We start from the raw sequence: 9,196 nt of genomic DNA, 5'->3' as shown, positions 1-9,196 counted from the left end.
TTTGGACTAATACGTGGTCTATCTTGGAGAATGTTCCATGTGGTAATCAAAAGAATGTATATTCTGTAGTTGTTGGGTAGAATGTTCATTAAATGTCAAGTAAATTTGGTCTAGAGTCCAATTTAAATCCAGTGTTTCTTTGTTAATTTTTTATCTTGATGATCTGTCTAGTGCTGTGAGTGGGGTGCTGAAGTCTCCCATTATTATTTTATTGCTATCTATCTCTTTCTTTAGGTCTCATAATATTTGTTTTGTGAATTTGAGTGCTTCAACATTGGGTACATTTGTATTTAGGATTGTTATACCCTCTTGCTGAATGAATCCCTTTATCATCACATAATGTCCTTCTTTGTCCTTTATTGCTTTTTTTTTTTTTTACATTTTACCTGTCATTGTTTATTATTGTTTTGGCTATATTCTGTAAAATTTCAGCAGCATTTTAAAGAGACAATGTGTCTATGTACAATGAAAAAACAAAATGGCTTGCAACGTCAGAAATACAGTTTAACTGTACAACATTAAAGAGAATCCATGGTAAGTATAACCTCCTTTTTCTGCAACATGAACAACTTACATTAAGTATCAGCATTATTAATGTGACAATAAAGAAAAAGTCCTTCCAGGAGTGAAATACAGCATCCTGAAAAATATTGGTTTCTACCCTACAAGGCAGTTAGAAAATATTCACATTTTAACAAATTTGAAGAAACCACAAGAAACTTATTTATGGGATCATCTTGCTGATAAGAACTTTCTAGAAATGTAGAATAACCATGAACAATGTATAAATCTAGTATCTATGTGCTCCACAGCCCTAGAACCCACTAACTGATTTAAAGAACTCAATATGTCCAACATGGATCATTTTTACCTGTCGTGATTGTTAATGAATGTCTGCTAATGACAGACAACCTGCACCTTCTAGGGGGTCATTTACTTTTTTAGCAAAGAAGTGACATCATTTAGCAGTAATAAGAGCACCTTCAAGAAGACTTAAAAAATATAATACCCAATTAGAAAAGCCATATTTTAAACATTTGTACAAGAATAAGCTGCTGAAACTTAGTAATTGAAATCTGTACAGCAATTTACAATAGAGCTAGAAGGGATTTTATCATTATCCTGCATAGAACTGGTCTGCATTTGGTTACATACTGTCACCTGTTTTGATGAACAAGGCCTGGTAACAAAAGAAACGTACCTGTTATCAATTCTAATGTGTTGAAAACACTGGCAATATTACAATTTAGTGAATTCAACTGATTTCAAAACAAGTAGCTCATTTTGTCAAAGGCGTAAAGAATTTAGAAATAATAGCTCTCCCTTTAATATAACAAGTGAAAGAAAATGGACATGTGATTTCGAGGTACAACTTGGTAAAAGTCAGAATAGGCAAATGACAAAGCCTAACTTTGTCCAAAGAGAACTCTTACATTCTATTACTATAAAACCCAACTGTCACTCTCATTCAGTTCTTACTTTGACTTCAGCAGATTAACTGCCAAATGCTGAAGAATGTATCCAGGCCCTGTAGTTCATGTGTTAGAAATGAAAAACTAATATGAAAAACTACCTTTCATATTAGAACTCTGGTAACAACCAAATGTATTTAAGTATTATAAACATTATTTACGGTGTTCCTTCAAATAAAAGAACAAAAATGTTTTTCTTCTGTCTTAACATGGTATTCCTGTTTCTTTATAACACGTGGTCATCCTTTACTGCTCAAAGTTATAGTCAGAAGTGTGCATTTATTCATTGTCCATGATCCACTCTCAAAGAAATGACACTATGAGGAACTTCAGTTCACAAACAGTTCTTAACCATGTCCTGTGTAAAAAAAAAAAAGAAAACAAACACACAAAAAACACTCAAATGCTCTCAAACTTAAGTGTGCATCTGGAAGCAATCCAAAGACATCATGCCGGTCTTGGAGGAAAGTCAGTAAGTAATTATGCTTGAAGAAAGCAGTGTAGGAGATGCTGTCAGCCCAGCCATGTTGTAGGTTTCCTGAAGAATTTGATGTACTTTTGTGGGGGGAGGTATGGGTCATTTGCCAGCTGGTGCACATCAAATCAATCTTCTTTTCCATATGCTAAGCAGCGTCTTATAAAGGCCTAGGGTTCACTGCTTGCAATTGGTTTTACATGGAACTGGACTTCTGTGGCTTTTAATATTGTATTTTCTTGAAGAATGTCTTGTTGAGATTGATTGTGACCAAATGGCTTTCTACCACAAAGATGCTGAAAGAAGATGACTCTAATTGACCACACATTAACCTTGTTGGAAATCTTTGGTGCCACTTTTCCAACTATGTAACACTCAGGAGGTAGATTAGTTCCATCTATACCATAGCTATCATCATCTGTAATCTTGGACAGACAAAAATCAGTGATTTTGATTTCACCACATGCTGTTCTATCTACCAAAAGGATGTTTCCTGGCTTAAGGTCATAATGTGTAATGGGGGATTGATCTTATTGGGATATCTTAGTGCATTTACAATCTGCATTACAATAGACTCAGCTTCTTTCTCTGACATTAGCTTGTGTTGCTTCAGATAGAAAACCAAGTCATTGCCTTCACAGTATTCTAACACCGTACAAAGTGTATCTGTATCCAAGGAGAAATAATCATAGAGTTTAACTATTCTGGGGTGATTCAGTTCTTTGTGTATTCTATACTGCAGGCATACTTGTAGTAGTTTTCTTTTTTCTCATCTCTCCAGCCTTTATTAAGCTGATGTAGCTTCACAGCAGTATATCTTTGTTCATAAAGGTCAAAAGCCTTATACACTTTGCTAAAGCCACCTCTACCAAGCAGATGAAGTAATAAATATCTTTCGTTTAACATTGGGTGATCTTTGAATTGTGAATTATCTTCATTGTTTATTCTGCTCAGCTCATGTCATGTCAACATTCAAGTTCTGCTTGGATTTCTGCCTCTTCCTTTCTGAGATGTCCTAGTCTAAGTTTGAAAATGTCTTCCTGTTCATGATATTCTGCCAAAGTCAACAGTTGTAGTAAATTTGGTCTAAAAAAGGGATCATTTTCTGCTGCACTGACTGCTTTGTTTTTCCTTTGTTTTAGTTCAGTAGTGGTAGAGGGTGTCTGAGAATTATTAGCTGTGGGAGGTTTGTGTTTGGCTAAAATTTTCCTTTGCCTTTCAATATCTTCCCTTTGCTAATTCACCCATTCTTGTTGCTTCACAAGATTCTGAAATGCAAAACCATCTGTCCATTATTCAGTAAATGAAACGCCATGTCTAACTGTTGTAAAGTGCCTGAGATGTAATCAATCTTGCATACTCTTCTCTCTGTTTGACAGTTTTTCTTGTGTACTCTTTTCAAAAGAAGTTTCTTGCTCATTTATATACACTTATTTAATCATTCTTTGTATTTTTCAAGTAATTTTTGTTGTTCATCTATTTGCCATCTGAGATCATGGTTAGCCCTGAGCAAATAATCTATATATCCTTCCTTCTTTTCCAGCTCCTGGATTTTATTACTTTCTAATGCTGCTAATTTCAGGATCGTTAGAACAGTCTGAATAATTTTAAAGGGTAACTGCTTTGATTGTACAATAGGGTGGTCCCCAAATGCTAATGCAGTAGGAGAAGGGCCATTTGGTCAAAGAGATGAGGAAGGAGTGGAATGTGAATATGAATTTTGAGGAGAACTGATTGCAGGAGGTATGCCTCTTACTGGACTTGAGCCATTTTCACCCTAGTATTCAAAATAGTCACTAATTTTGTGGCCACATCCCCCCAGTACTTCTTCCCTGACAATTTTCATTCTGGGTTTCTGCTTTTCTATATTTTCTCCTAGATGATTCTGATTGTTTCTTCTCTGGTTTCTCAAGGGAACCCACTGCAGATAAAGTCCAGTCACTTGCACAGTCCTTTCAGCTGCCTGCCAGTCATTTCTCTGATTCTTTGTCACTTAAAGATCCTAAGCTTCTAAAACTGTGATAAGAGATTCATTATTTGTTGAGGCTTTAGCTCCAACACTGCAATTGCTGGTACTCCCTGTGTTCCCACTTACAACCCAGTAAATCTAGCTTCCAATAACTCTTGCCTTCTTGGATTCAGACTATGAAGCTCATCCATTGCATCTTCCCTGGGCCTCCTGGATGGTGGTGCGTGATTTATCAGGGACCTGGCCGCTGCTTGCCACTGAGCCTGGGGTTGGAGATGTGGAGCGCTGGTACCAAGATGGTGGCTCCTGCAAACTTCCACTGCTACTTTGGACACCCATCATGCTACTTTCTGGGAACATGACTCCCACTCTGCGATGGCAGCAGTGACAATGGCACTGGCACCTGCCTCCATCATGGGGGGTCCAGGCTGAGGGTGAGCGAGAGAGTAAGGGCAGGGAGGGGAGAGTCAAGGGGATGGGGGAGGAAACCAAGAAGAGGGGAAGTGGGGAGGAAAGAGGTGAGGGAAGGAGAGCAGATGGGGAAGAGGGAAAGGGGGAGAAGTGAGGGAGTGGGTGGGTGCACCAGAGAAGAGGCTGAGGGAAGGAGCCGAGTGGTGGAGGTGTGGTGGGGGCACCTGCCAGGGCTGGGGTCTGAGTGTGGGCCTATTGCTGTTTTTGATTTAAAGTCTTTTTTATCTAGTAGAAATTTAGCTACACCTACTTGCTTTTGGTTTCCAATTGCATGGACTATCTTTTCCCACTCTTTTACTTTCAGTCTATGTGTATCTTTATGGGTAAAGTGAGTTTCTTGTTAGCAGCATATAGTTGGATCTTGATTTTATTTTATTAATTATGCCAATCTTTTTTAAGTGGAACATTTAATTTGTTTACATTCAAGGTTATTATTGATATGTGAGGCTTTGTTTCTGTCATATTATTAATTTTTACAAATTGTTTTATTAATTTTTTCTTTTTTTTCTCTTTTTGTCTTTATGGTTTGAACAAATTATGTCATGTTGCCATTTGATTCCTTTCTCCTCCTCCTTTGTGTGATTGTTTTTATAAGAATTGTTAGTTTTATTTTTCCATGTGTTTTCATCATAATGAATACTGACCTTTCATTTCCATGTTTAAGACTCCTCTGAACATTTCCTGCATAGCCAGTCTAGAGGTGACAAATTTACTCAGCATTTGCTTGTCTGAGAAAGACTTCATTTCTCCTTCATTTATGAAGCTTTTTCTGGTAGAATATAAAATTCTTGGCTGACAGTTTTTTTTTTCTTTCTAGTGTTTTGCAAATGCCATCCCATTCTCTTCTGACCTATAAGGTTTCTGCTGAAAAGTCTGCTGTTAATCTGATGAGATTTCCTTTATAGGTGACTAGCTGCTTTTCTCTTGCTAATTTTAAAATTCTTTCATTCACTTTGACTCTAGACATTCTGAATAATACATGTCATGTTGGTCTTTTTGCAATGTTCTTTCCTGGGGATAGCTGGACCTCCTATAACTGGATGTGTGACTCTCTTGCTAGGCTTGGGAAATTTTCATCAGTTATTTCCTCAAATAGATTTTCTAAACTTTTTGATCTCTCTTCCCCCTTGGAATACCAATAATTCAAAGGTTTGGTCATCTTATGTAGTCCCAGGTGTCTAGAACTCTTTGCTCATTCTTTCTTTTTTTTTTTTTTTTGAGATGGAGTCTAGCTCTGTGGCCCGGGCTGGAGTGCAGTGGCGCGATCTCGGCTCACTGCAAGCTCCGCCTCCCGGATTCACACCATTCTCTTGCCTTAGCCTCCCGAGTAGCTGGGACTACAGGCGCCCACCACCGTACCTGGCTAATTTTTTGTATTTTTTAGTAGAGATGGGGTTTTACTGTCTTAGCCAGGATGGTCTCAATCTCCTGACCTCGTGATCCGCCTGCCTCAGCCTCCCAAACTACTGGGATTACAGGCATGAGCCACTGCGCCTGGCTGCTCATTCTTTCTTATTCTTTTTCTTTACTTTTGTCTAACTGTATTACTTCAAAAAGACTGATCTTCTATTTCTGAGATTCTTCTTTCTGCTTTCTAGTCTATTATTGAAGTTTTCAAATGTATGTTTTATTTCCTGCAATTTTTTTTTTGAGACAATATTGCTCTAAATTGCCCAGGCTGTAGTGCAGTGGTGCAATCATAGCTCACTGCAGCCTTGAACTCTTGGGCTCAAGTGATCTCCAGCCTCAGCCTCCCAAGTAACTGGGACTACAGGCATGCACCCCTATGCCTGGATTATTTTTGCATATTTTTTTGTAGGGAGGGGATCTTGTTATGTTGCCCAGGCTGGACTTGACCTCCTGACCTCAAGTGATCCTCCTACCTTCGCCTCCCCACATGCTAGAATTCTAGGCATGAGCCACTGTACTCAACAGTGAATGAATTTTTCATTCCAGAATTTCTGCTTTTTTTCCCCTAAATATATCTATCTCCTTGGTTTTAGTAATATCCTAAGTTGATTTTTGGACTTCTTTGTATTAGTTTTTAGATTTCTCTTGCATCTCATTGAGCTCCTTTAAAAATCAATATTTTGAATCTTTTACTTGGCATTTTGAGGAATTTTTTGATTGGGATCTGTTGCAGGACAGTTGAGGTCCTTTGGTGGTGTTATATTTCCCCACTTTTTCATGTTTTCTGTGTCCTTCTTTTGATATCTGAGCATCTGGTGAAGCGGTTGCTGGTTCCAACTTTTTTTTTGAAATTGCTTTGGTAAGGGAATTTCTTTCTTGAAGATGTGTGTGTGTGTTGTTGCTTGAGTAGGATACTTTGGCTAGGATTATGGGTGCCTGCAATAGTGTGATCTTTGCATGAGCTCTTTAGTAGTACACAGAGTCAGTGGTATCTGTGATTTCCTCAGTGGCTTAGGGTACAGTTATTAGTTGAGGTTGTGGCAAGATTTTGTTGGGGACTTGGACACTGACTGATCCAGTCTCCAGGTCCCTGTGGTGGCAGCAGTGGGGTTAATGTGCCTGTTTTTAAGCCCAGAGCAACTTACAGTGACTTTGGTGTTAAAGGGTCCTGGAGGGCTGGTTCTTGGGCCTCCAAGTGGCTTGACTAGAAGCTAGTAGTGGGATTGGTAGGCCAGGTGTGTGGGTGGGTTCTCATATCCTGTGGCAGCTGGTGTCATGTGGGTGATGGCAGTATCAGTGGTGGAGCAAACCCCAGGGACCTGGGTGGTCCATACTGGTGTTCTTGATAGCTGTGATGAGTTGGGCAGGCTAGTCCCCAGTCTGAGAGCCACTGTAGCAGGGTGGTGGGTATTACCCTTAGTGTGCTTAGGATAGCTTTGCCTCCCCTGTCTCTCTCCCAGCTGAGTGTCAGCTGCAGCTGTATTGCCTAATGAACTTGGGCCAAGTATGGGGCACGGCTCAGTGTTAAACTCTTGAAATGAAGCTAGCTTTCAGTTTGTGATCAGAGAGGGCAGGACCACCTAAGGCAAGCAGTATGGGCAGGAAAATATGGGGAGTGTGGTCTGCTCAAGTCTTAGTCTCACAGCAGCCTGTAGCAGGGCAGTGAGTATTATCCTAGGTATGTGTAGGACAACTTGGTTTCCTTGTCCCTTTTTGACTGGCTGCTGGCTGCAGCCGTGGCAACTCAAACTTGGCCCAAGGGTGAGGCAAATCCCAGGATTAAACTCTTAAAATGGTGTCAGTTGTGGGCTTATTACCAGAGAGTGTGGATCCCCTCTCAGGTGAGCACCCTGGGCAGGAAGCTGTGGGGAATGTGGTCTGCTCATATCTCAATCTCAACAGCATTCTACAGCAGAGTGGTAGGGATCCTTCTTGGGGTGCATGGGAGCACCCAGTCTCTCCTATCTCTCTTTGAAGGAGCACAGTGGCAGCAGCTAAGTATGTAGATCTCCAGTATCTAGGCTCTCTAAATGGCACCTGGCTGAGGCTGGTCTAGGCTCGGATGCCTGTGAAATTCCGTGTGGGTTCCCTTTCTGGAGTGACATCTCTGTGCAATCTTTAGGCAGCTCTGTATGTCAGGTCCAAGGTCTGGAGGGTTAAAGGTTTCTCCCAAAGTCAAGAGAAACCTGGGGGTTTCTCTCTTACTGTTTCCCCATATCCAGGAGCCTCTTTCAGCTCTTTCAGTCCCTGGCTAGGCAAGGTGTCCTGAACCCTCTCTGTACTTATTTTTGGTGCTTCTTGTATTTTCTCTGGTGAATTCTAGCATTCTCTTCTATGCAGTCTGTTTGAAATGTACCTACTTTCTATTCTGTTCCTCTCCATGGAGGAGGAACATACTACCTGCATGTAATCAGCCTTCTTAATCCCTTTCTTGTCTAAATTGTTCTGTTTTCAATTAAATTCATACTCTGGATGAAGCAACTTTAGTTCACCTTCTTAGGATGTTCAAATCCAGGTCTTCCCCCTCATCACATTAGGTATTATGAAAGGAACAGGTAAGAGAGTGACAGCATCAATAACAATATTGACTAAATGCTTACTATGAACCAGGCACTGGTCTAAGCATTTTATACACATAAAACATTTGATCTTCACAGTAATTCTTGTATATTGAAGCCATTTTATGCATAAAAAACAGTGTAACATTTCTGTTACATTAGGATTAGAGACAAGTGTATTCTTGGGGCAAACAGGAAATGGGTTAAACAATACTGTATTGCTCACAGAAAATGGTCTGAGAGAATAGATTTTAGGTACTTTTTAGTACACTAGAAAAACTAACTATGTAAGATGATGGATATGTTCATTTGCTTGACTATAATAATAATTTCACCATGTATATGTATATCAAAACATCATGTTGTACACCTTCAATATACACGATACAAAATCTCAAGAAAATTTTTGTGAAACTGATTAACTGTTGTTAAATTTTCTCTAGAAAAGAAATTGTTTAAGAATGATCAAGAAAAAAATTAAAAATAACAGTGATGGAGAACTTGCCCTAAACAATTTTAAAATAGGCTCTTAAGTTGTAGCAATTAAAAAGACATAGGAACAAATGTACATATTGCTATAGTTTGAATGTGTCCCACAAAGTTTATTTGTTAAAAACCTAATCCCCAGTGCAACAGTATTGAGAAGTGGGAACTTTGAGAGGTGATTGAGTCATGAGGGCTCTGTCTTCATGAATGGTTCAATGCTGTTATCTCAGGAGTCAGTTAGTTATTGCAGGAGTGGGTTTCTGATAAAAGGATGAGTACAATCCCTTCCTTGCTCTCTTTCTCATGCTTTTGCCCTTCCACCTCATACCATGAGATGACACAGCAAGAGGACCCT

At 39.4% G+C, this 9,196-nt stretch overlaps 1 pseudogene; it reads right to left on the bottom strand.

The window, feature by feature from the left end:
* Window positions 1-1,941: 1,941 nt before the first annotated feature.
* Window positions 1,942-4,343, bottom strand: LOC105464083 (serine/threonine-protein kinase tousled-like 1 pseudogene; annotated as a pseudogene).
* Between the last annotated feature and the right edge of the window lie 4,853 nt (window positions 4,344-9,196).

This window comes from Macaca nemestrina, chromosome 14 (assembly GCF_043159975.1).
Source record: "Macaca nemestrina isolate mMacNem1 chromosome 14, mMacNem.hap1, whole genome shotgun sequence".
NCBI classification, from domain to species: domain Eukaryota; kingdom Metazoa; phylum Chordata; class Mammalia; order Primates; family Cercopithecidae; genus Macaca; species Macaca nemestrina.
Note: the sequence above shows the minus strand (reverse complement) of the source record. Positions and strands in the feature narration are given on the sequence as shown.